Below are 14,107 nucleotides of genomic sequence, written 5' to 3'. Positions count from 1 at the left end.
CTACTGTACTGACCTGACGTTACCATAGGTTACTGTACTGACGTTACCATAGGTTACTGTACTGACGTTACCATAGGTTACTGTACTGACCTGACGTTACCATAGGTTACTGTACTGACCTGACGTTACCATAGGTTACTGACCTGATGTTACCATAGGTTACTGACCTGACGTTACCATAGGTTACTGACCTGATGTTACCATAGGTTACTGTACTGACCTGATGTTACCATAGGCTACTGTACTGACCTGACGTTACCATAGGTTACTGTACTGACCGGACGTTACCATAGGTTACTGACCTGACGTTACCATAGGTTACTGTATTGACGTTACCATAGGTTACTGTATTGACGTTACCATAGGCTACTGACCTGACGTTACCATAGGTTACTGTACTGACCTGACGTTACCATAGGTTACTGTATTGACGTTACCATAGGCTACTGTACTGACGATACCATAGGTTACTGACCTGATGTTACCATAGGTTACTGTACTGACGTTACCATAGGTTACTGTACTGACCTGACGTTACCATAGGTTACTGTACTGACATTACCATAGGTTACTGACCTGACGTTACCATAGGTTACTGTACTGACCTGATGTTACCATAGGTTACTGACCTGACGTTACCATAGGTTACTGTACTGTACTGACGTTACCATAGGTTACTGTACTGACCTTACCATAGGTTACTGACCTGATGTTACCATAGGTTACTGTACTGACCTGACGTTACCATAGGTTACTGACCTGACGTTACCATAGGTTACTGTACTGACGTTACCATAGGTTACTGTATTGACGTTACCATAGGTTACTGTATTGACGTTACCATAGGCTACTGACCTGACGGTACCATAGGTTACTGTACTGACCTGACGTTACCATAGGTTACTGTACTGACCTGACGTTACCATAGGTTACTGTACTGACCTGACGTTACCATAGGCTACTGTACTGACGTTGCCATAGGTTACTGACCTGATGTTTCCATAGGTTACTGTACTGACGTTACCATAGGTTACTGACCTGACGTTACCATAGGTTACTGACCTGACGTTACCATAGGTTACTGACCTGACGTTACCATAGTTTACTGTACTGACCTGACATTACCATAGGTTACTGTACTGACCTGACATTACCATAGGTTACTGACCTGACGTTACCATAGGTTACTGTACTGACCTGACATTACCATAGGTTACTGTACTGACCTGACGTTACCATAGGTTACTGTACTGACCTGACGTTACCATAGGTTACTGTACTGACGTTACCATAGGTTACTGTACTGACGTTACCATAGGTTACTGTACTGACCTGACGTTACCATAGGCTACTGACCTGACGTTACCATAGGTTACTGACCTGACGTTACCATAGGCTACTGTACTGACCTGACGTTACCATAGGTTACTGTACTGACGTTACCATAGGTTACTGTACTGACGTTACCATAGGTTACTGTACTGACCTGACGTTACCATAGGTTACTGTACTGACCTGACGTTACCATAGGTTACTGTACTGACCTGACGTTACCATAGGTTACTGTACTGACGTTGCCATAGGTTACTGTACTGATGTTGCATGTGTGATTCAGAAGAGATATTTTTAATTAGCTAGAGAAGAATAGATGAACTTTTTCAATGCTCGTTAAGGATACTGCAGGCCTATTTACCACGTTTCAAGTTTACTAACTGCAAAAAAGGTAAGACGTGTTTTTAAATCTGGTATCGCTCTGCACACACAAGCTTGTTAGCTAGCTAGCTCAAAGGACATCCAAGTTCCTTCATAGAAGCCGCTCCTCCGTAGGTATAACTCAGATAATGATGTCATAGCAAGGTGCCCAGCGCTTTAAGCCTCCTCCTAAGGACAGAGCATATCCTTAGGTCATCATTAGTGTTAAACACTGGTCACTAACCACGTACTGTGTAGCAGACCAGACCCGGCTTCTCATCTGTCCACATGTTCTGCCTTAAAACTTACTGTGTAGCAGATCAGAACCGGCTTCTCATCTGTCAACATTTTCTGCCTTAAAACCCAACTACACTAATCCTGTTTTCAGTCATCTCTCCATCTCTATGTCTGTCTGTCTCTCCCTCCATCTCTCTCTTGGTCTATTTCTGTCACTCTCTCCGTCTCTCCCTTTGTCGGTCTCTCTTTCTCTCGCTATTGCTCTCTGCCTCTCTTTCTCCCTCTGCCCCTCCCTGGCTGTCTCTTTCTCCCTCTACCCCTCCCTGGCTGTCTCTTTCTCCCTCTACCCCTCCCTGGCTGTCTCTTTCTCCCTCTACCCCTCCCTGGCTGTCTCTTTCTCCCTCTACCCCTCCCTGGCTGTCTCTTTCTCCCTCTACCCCTCCCTGGCTGTCTCTTTCTCCCTCTACCCCTCCCCTGGCTGTCTCTTTCTCCCTCTACACCTCCCTGGCTGTCTCTTTCTCCCTCTACCCCTCCCTGGCTGTCTCTTTCTCCCTCTACCCCTCCCTGGCTGTCTCTTTCTCCCTCTACCCCTCCCTGGCTGTCTCTTTCTCCCTCTACCCCTCCCTGGCTGTCTCTTTCTCCCTCTACCCCTCCCTGGCTGTCTCTTTCTCCCTCTACCCCTCCCTGGCTGTCTCTTTCTCCCTCTACCCCTCCCTGGCTGTCTCTTTCTCCCTCTACACCTCCCTGGCTGTCTCTTTCTCCCTCTACCCCTCCCTGGCTGTCTCTTTCTCCCTCTACCCCTCCCTGGCTGTCTCTTTCTCCCTCTACCCCTCCCTGGCTGTCTCTTTCTCCCTCTACCCCTCCCTGGCTGTCTCTTTCTCCCTCTACCCCTCCCTGGCTGTCTCTTTCTCCCTCTACCCCTCCCTGGCTGTCTCTTTCTCCCTCTACCCCTCCCTGGCTGTCTCTTTCTCCCTCTACCCCTCCCTGGCTGTCTCTTTCTCCCTCTACCCCTCCCTGGCTGTCTCTTTCTCCCTCTACCCCTCCCTGGCTGTCTCTTTCTCCCTCTACCCCTCCCTGGCTGTCTCTTTCTCCCTCTACCCCTCCCTGGCTGTCTCTTTCTCCCTCTACCCCTCCCTGGCTGTCTCTTTCTCCCTCTACCCCTCCCTGGCTGTCTCTTTCTCCCTCTACCCCTCCCTGGCTGTCTCTTTCTCCCTCTACCCCTCCCTGGCTGTCTCTTTCTCCCTCTACCCCTCCCTGGCTGTCTCTTTCTCCCTCTACCCCTCCCTGGCTGTCTCTTTCTCCCTCTACCCCTCCCTGGCTGTCTCTTTCTCCCTCTACCCCTCCCTGGCTGTCTCTTTCTCCCTCTACACCTCCCTGGCTGTCTCTTTCTCCCTCTACACCTCCCTGGCTGTCTCTTTCTCCCCTCTACATCTCCCTGGCTGTCTCTTTCTCCCTCTACCCCTCCCTGGCTGTCTCTTTCTCCCTCTACCCCTCCCCTGGCTGTCTCTTTCTCCCTCTACCCCTCCCTGGCTGTCTCTTTCTCCCTCTACCCCTCCCTGGCTGTCTCTTTCTCCCTCTACCCCTCCCTGGCTGTTTCTTTCTCCCTCTACCCCTCCCTGGCTGTCTCTTTCTCCCTCTACCCCTCCCTGGCTGTCTCTTTCTCCCTCTACCCCTCCCTGGCTGTCTCTTTCTCCCTCTACCCCTCCCTGGCTGTCTCTTTCTCCCTCTACCCCTCCCTGGCTGTCTCTTTCTCCCTCTACCCCTCCCTGGCTGTCTCTTTCTCCCTCTACACCTCCCCTGGCTGTCTCTTTCTCCCTCTACACCTCCCTGGCTGTCTCTTTCTCCCTCTACATCTCCCTGGCTGTCTCTTTCTCCCTCTACCCCTCCCTGGCTGTCTCTTTCTCCCTCTACCCCTCCCTGGCTGTCTCTTTCTCCCTCTACCCCTCCCTGGCTGTCTCTTTCTCCCTCTACCCCTCCCTGGCTGTCTCTTTCTCCCTCTACCCCTCCCTGGCTGTCTCTTTCTCCCTCTACCCCTCCCTGGCTCTGTCTTTCAAACCTTCTCGCTCTCTTTCTCTTTCACTCCCTATTTTTCCGCCTGCCTCTTGCTCTCTCTCTGTCTGCCTCTCTGTCTGTCCGTCTCTCTCTCTCTGCCCCTCTCTCCTTTTGTCTCGCTCTCTCTCTCTCACACACACACACACACACACACACACACACACACACACACAGCTACGCAGGTGTGGTGGCAGAGCGGCTGGAACTGCCTTTGTGTCTGAGAAAAACAGACGATCAACCTATTGTACGCTGACACACTCTCGCAAACACAGAGCGAGGACAGGGGCAGACACTCCAAGTTAACTAGTCATTCAATCAAGATACGATCAAAGGTTAGCGTACACAAAACGCAGCAAAATGTTTGTTACTAGCTGTAACAATCCAGTAAAATGTCAAACATGTACACAAATAATTATAACAATAAACAATTTAAATAGCACTGTAACAGTAAATACAGATGCAATCTATAAGCAACGAAACACTAGGAATACTAAACATGATATGTACAGCAGTAGATGTACTAAAAATGATATGTACAGCAGTAGATGTACTATAATGATATGTACAGCAGTAGATGTACTATAATGATATGTACAGCAGTAGATGTACTAAAAATGATATGTACAGCAGTAGATGTACTATAATGATATGTACAGCAGTAGATGTACTATAATGATATGTACAGCAGTAGATGTACTATAATGATATGTACAGCAGTAGATATACTATAATGATATGTACAGCAGTAGATATACTATAATGATATGTACAGCAGTAGATATACTATAATGATATGTACAGCAGTAGATATACTATAATGATATGTACAGCAGTAGATATACTATAATGATATGTACAGCAGTAGATATACTATAATGATATGTACAGCAGTAGATATACTACAATGATATGTACAGCAGTAGATATATAATGATATGTACAGCAGTAGATATATAATGATATGTACAGCAGTAGATATACTATAATGATATGTACAGCAGTAGATGTACTATAATGATATGTACAGCAGTAGATATATAATGATATGTACAGCAGTAGATATACTATAATGATATGTACAGCAGTAGATATACTATAATGATATGTACAGCAGTAGATATACTATAATGATATGTACAGCAGTAGATATACTATAATGATATGTACAGCAGTAGATATATAATGATATGTACAGCAGTAGATATACTATAATGATATGTACAGCAGTAGATATACTATAATGATATGTACAGCAGTAGATATATAATGATATGTACAGCAGTAGATATAATAATGATATGTACAGCAGTAGATATATAATGATATGTACAGCAGTAGATATACTATAATGAGATGTACAGCAGTAGATATACTATAATGATATGTACAGCAGTAGATATACTATAATGATATGTACAGCAGTAGATATACTATAATGATATGTACAGCAGTAGATATACTATAATGATATGTACAGCAGTAGATATACTATAATGATATGTACAGCAGTAGATATACTATAATGATATGTACAGCAGTAGATATACTATAATGATATGTACAGCAGTAGTGTCTCTTCACAGTCCCGTTGTTCCATATGGTGTATTTTAAATCTAATTCTACTACTTGCATCAGTTACCAGATGTGTAACAGAGTTCCATGTAGTCCTTGGGTTTTTAAATGCAATTTATTATTATCATCATCATCATCATCATCATCATCATTATAATAATTATTATGTCGATTGGACATTATTCAAATGGTACGACGCATTAACCAGAACAGGTTTAAATCGAATATCAAATGTTGTCACATGCGCAGAATACAGTTGAAGTCAGAAGTTTACATACACTTAGGTTGGAGTCATTAAAACTCGTTTTTCAACCACTCCACAAATTTCTTGTAAACAAACTGTAGTTTTGCCAAGTCGGTTAGGGCATCTACTTTGTGCATGACACAAGTCATTTTTCCAGCAATTGTTTACAGACAGATTATTTCACTGTATCACAATTCCAGTGGGTCAGAAGTTTACATACACTAAGCTGACTGTGCCTTTAAACACCTTGGAAAATTCCAGAAAATTATGTCATGGCTTTAGAAGCTTCTGATAGGCTACTTGACATTATTTGAGTGAATTGGAGGTGTACCTGTGGATGTATTTCAAGGTCTACCTTCAAACTCAGTGCCTCTTTGCTTGACATCATGGGAAAATCAAAAGAAATCAGCCAAGACCTCCACAAGTCACAAGTCTACAACAAATTGTAGACCTCCACAAGTCTGGTTCATCCTTGGGAGCAATTTCCAAATGCCTGAAGGTACCACGTTCATCTGTACAAACAATAGTACGCAAGTATAAACACCATGGGACCACGCAGCCATCATACCGCTCAGGAAGGAGACGTGTTCTGTCTCCTAGAGATGAATGAATGAAAATCAATCCCAGATCAACAGCAAAGAACCTTGTGAAGATGCTGGAGGAAACAGGTACAAAAGTATCTATATCCACATTAAAACGAGTCCCATATCGACATAACCTGAAAGGCCGCTCAGCAAGGAAGAAGCCGCTGCTCCAAAACCGCCATAAAAAAAGCCAGACTACGGTTTGCAACTGCACATGGGGACAAAGATCGTACTTTTTGGAGAAATGTCTTCTGGTCTGGTCAAAAATACAACTGTTTGGCCATAATGACCATCGTTATGTTTGGAGGAAAAAGGGGGAGGCTTGCAAGCCAAAGAACACCATCCCAACCGTGAAGCACGGGGGTGGCAGCATCATGTTGTGGGGGTGCTTTGCTGCAGGAGGGACTGGTGCACTTCACAAAATAGATGGCTTCATGAGGAAGGAAAATTATGTGGATATATTGAAGCAACATCTCAAGACATCAGTCAGGAAGTTAAAGCTTGGTCGCAAATTGGTCTTCCAAATGGACAATGACCCCAAGCATACTTCCAAAGTTCTGGCAAAATGGCTTAAGGACAACAAAGTCATGGTATTGGAGTGGCCATCACAAAGCCCTGACCTCAATCCTATAGAGAATTTGTGGGCAGAACTGAAAAAGCATATGCGAGCAAGGAGGCCTACAAACCTGACTCAGTTACACCAGCTCTGTCAGGAGGAATGGGCCAAAATTCACCCAACTTATTGCGAGAAGCTTGTGGAAGGCTACCCGAAACGTTTGACCCAAGTTAAACAATTTAAAGGCAATGCTACCAAATACTAATTGAGTGTATGTGAACTTCTGACCCACTGGGAATGTGATGAATGAAATAAAAGCTGAAATAAATCATTCTCTCTACTATTATTCTGACATTTCACATTCTTAAAATAAAGTGGTGATCCTAACTGACCTAAGACAGGGAATTTTTACTAGGATTAAATGTCAAGAATTGTGAAAAACTGAGTTTAAATGTCTTTGACTAAGGTGTATGTAAACTTCTGACTTCAACTGTACAACTGGTGTAGACTTTACCATGAAATGCTTGCTTACAATCCCTTTCCCAACGATGCAGAGTTTCCAAATAAAATAGTAACACAAGGAATACAATCAAATACACAAGAATGGTTTCTCTACACAGGAGGCCATGTGGGCCCCTTAGTTTTAGAGGAAGAAAAACTCAGACACAGAATCACAGAGTCCCACAGACACAGAATCCTACAGACACAGAATCACAGAGTCCCACAGACACAGAATCCGAGAGTCCCACAGACACAGAATCCTACAGACACAGAATCCTACAGACACAGAATCCCAGAGTCCCACAGACACAGAATCCCAGAGTCCCACAGACACAGAATCCCAGAATCCCACAGACACAGAATCCCAGAATCCCACAGACACAGAATTCCAAAGTCCCACAGACACAGAATTCCAAAGTCCCACAGACACAGAATCCCACAGACACAGAATCCTACTGAATCTCAGAGTCACACAGACACAGAATCCCAGAGTGCCACAGACACAGAATCCCAGAGTCCCACAGACACAGAATCCCAGAATCCCACAGACACAGAATTCCAAAGTCCCACAGACACAGAATCCCACAGACACAGAATCCTACTGAATCTCAGAGTCACACAGACACAGAATCCCAGAGTGCCACAGACACAGAATTCCAGAGTCACACAGACACAGAATCTCAGAGTCCCACAGACACAGAATCCTACAGACATGAAATCACAGACACATAATCCTACAAACCCAGAATCCTACAGACACCAATGTGACTAATGATGCCTATAGTTCCAGACAAACAGTTGATCCATGTATTTAATTATAACCAAAACCAACCGTGATATAATCATAATAATTATATGATTCACTGATTGATTTATTACAGTCTTGTGTCCAGTGGCGATTTTAGAATATATATCTTCGTGGGGAAAAAATAAATAAAAGTGGGATGCATGTCAGCAAAGCCACTACAAAACACTAAACAATACATTATTTGCACTATAACAGTGACAAACGGTGCCCACAAACTGTTAGGGCCTACTTAAAGCTGTCCCAACAGCAGAGTCCTAACAGCAGAGTCCCAACACCTTACCACTGTTACAGCCTTGTCTGGCAGCGAAACAGTTCATTCAGCCTCATTTACTGCCTTTAAAAAAAGCATAGCTGATATGGCTGACTTGCTTAAACAAATATGGTTTCTACTGACAATTGAGATGTACAAACTATGGCATAAGGGGACGACAAGCGGATAAGAGGCGATCCGTAATTTCATTTAAGACATTAATGAGCGAGCTAGGACGGACGTACTCAATATAACAATATATAGTCAATATAATTTGTTTAGCACCTTTGAAATGTACAGCGACAGAATTCAGAACACGGGCCGTTCTTACAATGTTCTCCCTGTACACCAAGTCAGAACTGTAGGATAAATACATTTCTTTTATTTAACCTTTATTTAACTAAGGCAAGTCAGTTAAGAACAAATTCGTATTTACAATGACGGCCTACGGTAGGATAAATAAAGGGGGCATATAAGCAGACAATGAAAGCTCTTACAATATTCAATGATTACATTTCTCTAAAACAGGCTACATGTGCACCACCAAGTCAGAACAGTAGATGAAATTAAGAGGTGAAAATAGACCAAATTATTAGGGTAAGACACAAGGGCTACATACACTTAGTATTACTTTCTTAGCTACAGTATACATATCTCCCTGGAATATTACATAATTTATAAAGCAGCATACAAAACATTTTTGGACTCACTTGAACAGGAAGGTGGCGCCGCGGTCCTTTGTGACGCAAATGTTGTCATCAAAGTCTTGTCATTCTCTGGATTTATGGTGCTTTCAAAACAACTGGGAACTTGGGAAAAAAAAACAAGGTCGACTATTGATGACATCATTGATCTTCAGGTCGTAGCTCTAGAAAGAGGCCGGATTTACAATTCCGAGTTGGATGACCATTCAAAACGTATTTTCCCAGTCGGAGCTCGTTTATTCCCGACTTCCCAGCTGTCTTGAACTCACTGAAGTCAAGTTCTCGCAGTTCTGAGTTAAGTTGTTTTGTGCGCGGCACAAATCATGTTTCATTGACAGCATGGGCCAATGTTGAATGTTTATAATTTTATTAAACTAGGAAAAGAGACCCTTCATTTTAGACTTGGGACCACACAGCCACTCCACTGAATAGCAGGCTAATGATTACTTAGCTATGTTTGCAGTTAGCCACTGATTCCTTCCACACCACTCATTGTTGAATTTGCGATATCCAACTTGTTGTGTAACGTTTATGTCCAATGGCCGATGAGCATCGATACTTTCTCTTCATATGACAAGGATTAAAAAGGATTTGCCAGTAGATTGTCGACTTGATTCATAATGACGACTGCTAGCTAAGACTTTGAAAGTATGATGTTGACATGATCAGTCCAATCAAAGCTACTGTACATATAACGTGATTTTACGTCGTTTTATCTGTGGCCAATGACCTTGAGCCTTCTTGGATGAGCACTTCTAATGTAACTCTATGGAAGCATCCAAGGGGCTAGAATTTTCAAGCTCTACCCGTAGATTTAGAAGTGACGTAGTGTCCCCATGAGTGACAAAACACTGAGACAATCACGGCGCAACGCTCCGTATTTTCCGCTGGCTTGCCCCACCACCACAGAAAGCACTGAGCTGGGCTGAAACACCTGTATATTCCTCTGGCTGCCCCACCACCACAGAAAGCACTGAGCTGGGCTGAAACACCTGTATATTCCTCTGGCTTGCCCCACCACCACAGAAAGCACTGAGCTGGGCTGAAACACCTGTATATTCCTCTGGCTTGCCCCACCAACACAGAAAGCACTGAGCTGGGCTGAAACACCTGTATATTCCTCTGGCTGCCCCTCCACCACAGAAAGCACTGAGCTGGGCTGCAACACCTGTATATTCCTCTGGCTTGCCCCACCACCACAGAAAGCACTGAGCTGGGCTGAAACACCTGTATATTCCTCTGGCTGCCCCACCACCACAGAAAGCACTGAGCTGGGCTGAAACACCTGTATATTCCTCTGGCTGCCCCACCACCACAGAAAGCACTGAGCTAGGCTGAAACACCTGTATATTCCTCTGGCTGCCCCTCCACCACAGAAAGCACTGAGCTGGGCTGAAACACCTGTATATTCCTCTGGCTGGCCCCACCACCACAGAAAGCACTGAGCTAGGCTGAAACACCTGTATATTCCTCTGGCTGCCCCACCACCACAGAAAGCACTGAGCTAGGCTGAAACACCTGTATATTCCTCTGGCTGCCCCTCCACCACAGAAAGCACTGAGCTGGGCTGAAACACCTGTATATTCCTCTGGCTGCCCCTCCACCACAGAAAGCACTGAGCTGGGCTGAAACACCTGTATATTCCTCTGGCTGCCCCTCCACCATAGAAAGCACTGAGCTGGGCTGAAACACCTGCATTTTGGAGCTGCTTTACTCAAGAAAACACAAAAAGAGACCATGTTTGAATGTGGTTATATTAACTCAAGTATATATATATATATTTTTTTTTACATTGTTCACAAACTGATGTGTGACAAGTATTAATGCCCAAAAAGCTCTGCCCCACCTGCCCTGAACGACGACTCACCACTGCTGCTCGTGTCTATCAGCACCGTTATGGGACAAACCCACTCAATTCTGTCTGCTGTTGGTCACTTCATTAACCGCACCTTCAGAGTGTGTGCATCTCTCCTCAACCTTGACTTGTGTCTCTCTCTCTAACACACCCCAACCTGCTATTTATTAGTGTCTGGCTCCAGCCACAAAGCTTAGACGAACAAACTCAATATTTTCACAACCAAAACCACTATGATATAACATGATAATAAGGTTTATTACATACAATAAACATGACTTGTTCTCATAAACAACACGGATTGTTTTTAACAGTGAAATAAAACAATAATTAAAAAAAGTATTATTCCTTCCTTCAATAACACCAAAGTCAAAATACACTATAGTGTAGGTAAGGTTAAGTACTAAGTCAGTAGGGAAAGCCAATCAGAAGGCCTAGCTCTCTCTCTCAGCCAATGGCTGCTCAGCGTCTGTGGTAACTGTAGCATTGGGCCTGGCTGTGATTGGCCAGGTGTTAGAGGCAGGAAAGGCTGTGATTGGCTGCCTGGGAGCTGTTGCTTCAGAAGCTCCATGGCAACATAGCTTCAGAAGGTGAATGGATGGAGGGATGGAGAGGCTGCTCGTTTTCACTCAGATACCACCTCTGCATTATTCATCCTGAGTCCCTGAGGAACGAGAGAGAGAGAGAGAGAGAGAGAGAGAGAGATGACTGGCAGGCTGGGGCGAGGGAACAGCAATAATTGCATCTCACAGTGCAATTCAACCAGCCAAACAGCTCTTTCCTCTTCATTCCTAATTAAAAAGTGCTTTATTGGCATGGGAAACATATGTTAAACATCGCCAAAGCAAGTCAGGTAGATGGAAAAAAGAAAAGTGAAATAAATAAAAATGAACAGTAAACATTACACTCAGAAGTTCCAAAAGAATAAAGACATTTCAAATGTCATATTATTTCTTTGTACAGTGTTGTAACGATGTAAGAGATTTCAAAAATCATATGTCTACATAGTGTTGTAACAATGCAATGTGCAAATAGTTAAAGTACAAAAGGGAAAATAAATAAAAATAAATAAGCATAAATATGGGTTGTATTTACAATTGTGTTTGTTCTTCACTGGTTGCCCTTTTCTTGTGGCAACAGGTCACACATCTTGCTGCTGTGATGGAGCACTGTGGTATTTCACCCAGTAGCATCCGCTACAAGACCATGGTGCTTGCCTACGGAGCTGTGAAGGGAACGGCACCTCCGTACCTTCAGGCTCTGATCAGGCCCTACACCCAAACAAGGGCACTGCGTTCATCCACCACTGGCCTGCTGGCCCCCCTACCTCTGAGGAAGCACAGTTCCCGCTCAGCCCAGTCAAAACTGTTCGCTGCTCTGGCACCCCTATGGTGGAACAAGCTCCCTCACGACGCCAGGACAGCGGAGTCAATCACCACCTTCCGGAGACACCTGAAACCCCACCTCTTTAAGGAATACCTGGGATAGGATAAAGTAATCCTTCTAACCCCCCCCCCTAAAAGATTTAGATGCACTATTGTAAAGTGGTTGTTCCACTGGATATTATAAGGTGAATGCACCAATTTGTAAGTCGCTCTGGATAAGAGCGTCTGCTAAATGACTTAAATGTAAATTTCACCCAAAGGATAATGGGAGTTTATTAAAATTGTGTGGTTTCAAATTCTTGGTGAGTCTGTGTAATCTGAGGGAAATACACCACATTACCAAAAGTATGTGGACACCTGCTCGTCGAACATCTCATTCCAAAATCATGAGCATTAATATGGAGTTGGTCCCCCATTTGCTGCTATAACAGCCTCCACTCTTCTGGGAAGGCTTTCCACTAGATGTTGGAACATTGCTGTGGGGACTTGCTTCCATTCAGCCATAAGAGCATTAGTGAAGTCGGGCAGTGATGTTGGGCGATTAGGACTGGCTCACAGTCAGGGTTTCAATTCAACCCAAAGGTGTTCGATGGGGTTGAGGTCAGGGCTCTGTGCAGACCAGTCAAGTTCTTCCACAACGATCTCAACAAACCATTTCTGTATGGACCTCGCTTTGGGCACGGGGCCATTGTCATGCTGAAACAGGAAAGAGTCTTCTCCAAACTGTTGCCACAAAGTTGGAAGCACAGAATCGTCTAGAATGTCATCATATGCTGTAGCGTTAAGATTTCCCTTCACTGGAACTAAGGGGCCCGAACCATGAAAAACAGCCCCAGACCATTATTCCTCCACCAAACTTTACAGTTGGCATTATGCATCGGGGGCAGGCAGCGTTCTCCTGACATCCGCCAAACCCAGATTCATCCGTCGGACTGCCAGATGGTGAAGCGTGATTCATCACTCCAGAGAACGCGTTTCCACTGCTCCAGAGTCCAATGGCGGTTAGCTTTACACCACTCCAGCCAACGCTTGGCATTGCACATGGTGATCTGAGGCTTGTGTGCGGCTGCCTGGCCATGGAAACCCATTTCATGAAGCTCCTGACGAACAGTTCTTGTGCTGATGTTGCTTCCAGAGGCAGTTTGGATCTCAGTAGTGAGTGTTGCAACCCGAGGAGGATTTACTTTACATACTTCATCCGCAGTCCCGTTCTGTGAGCTTGTGGCCTGCCACTTCACGGCTGAGCCGTTGTTGAACTAGGTGCTGCTGTAGGCCCTCCTTGGTTGGTGACAAACACCAGATCATCAGCAAAAAAAGGTAGACATTTGATTTCAGATTCTAGTAGGGTGAGGGCCGGGTGCTGCAGACTGTTCTAGTGCCCGCGCCAATTCACTGATATAAACGTTGAAGAGGGTGGGGCTCAAGCTGCATCCCTGTCTCACCCCACGGCCCCGTGGAAACAAGTGTTTGACAATTTTAACCGCACACTTGTTTGTGTACATGGATTTTATGTCATGTTTTTCCTCCACAACACCACATTCCATCCATTTGTATAGCAGACCCTCATTCCAAATTGAGTGAAAAGTAGTTTTTTTAAAAGTCAAGCATGAGAAGACTGTCTTCGTTTTGGTTTGTTTGTCAGTTAGGGTGCGCAGGGTGAATACATG

This window comes from Salmo salar, chromosome ssa04, assembly GCF_905237065.1.
Source record: "Salmo salar chromosome ssa04, Ssal_v3.1, whole genome shotgun sequence".
Taxonomy (NCBI): Eukaryota; Metazoa; Chordata; class Actinopteri; order Salmoniformes; family Salmonidae; genus Salmo; species Salmo salar.
This window is presented reverse-complemented; position numbering follows the sequence as displayed.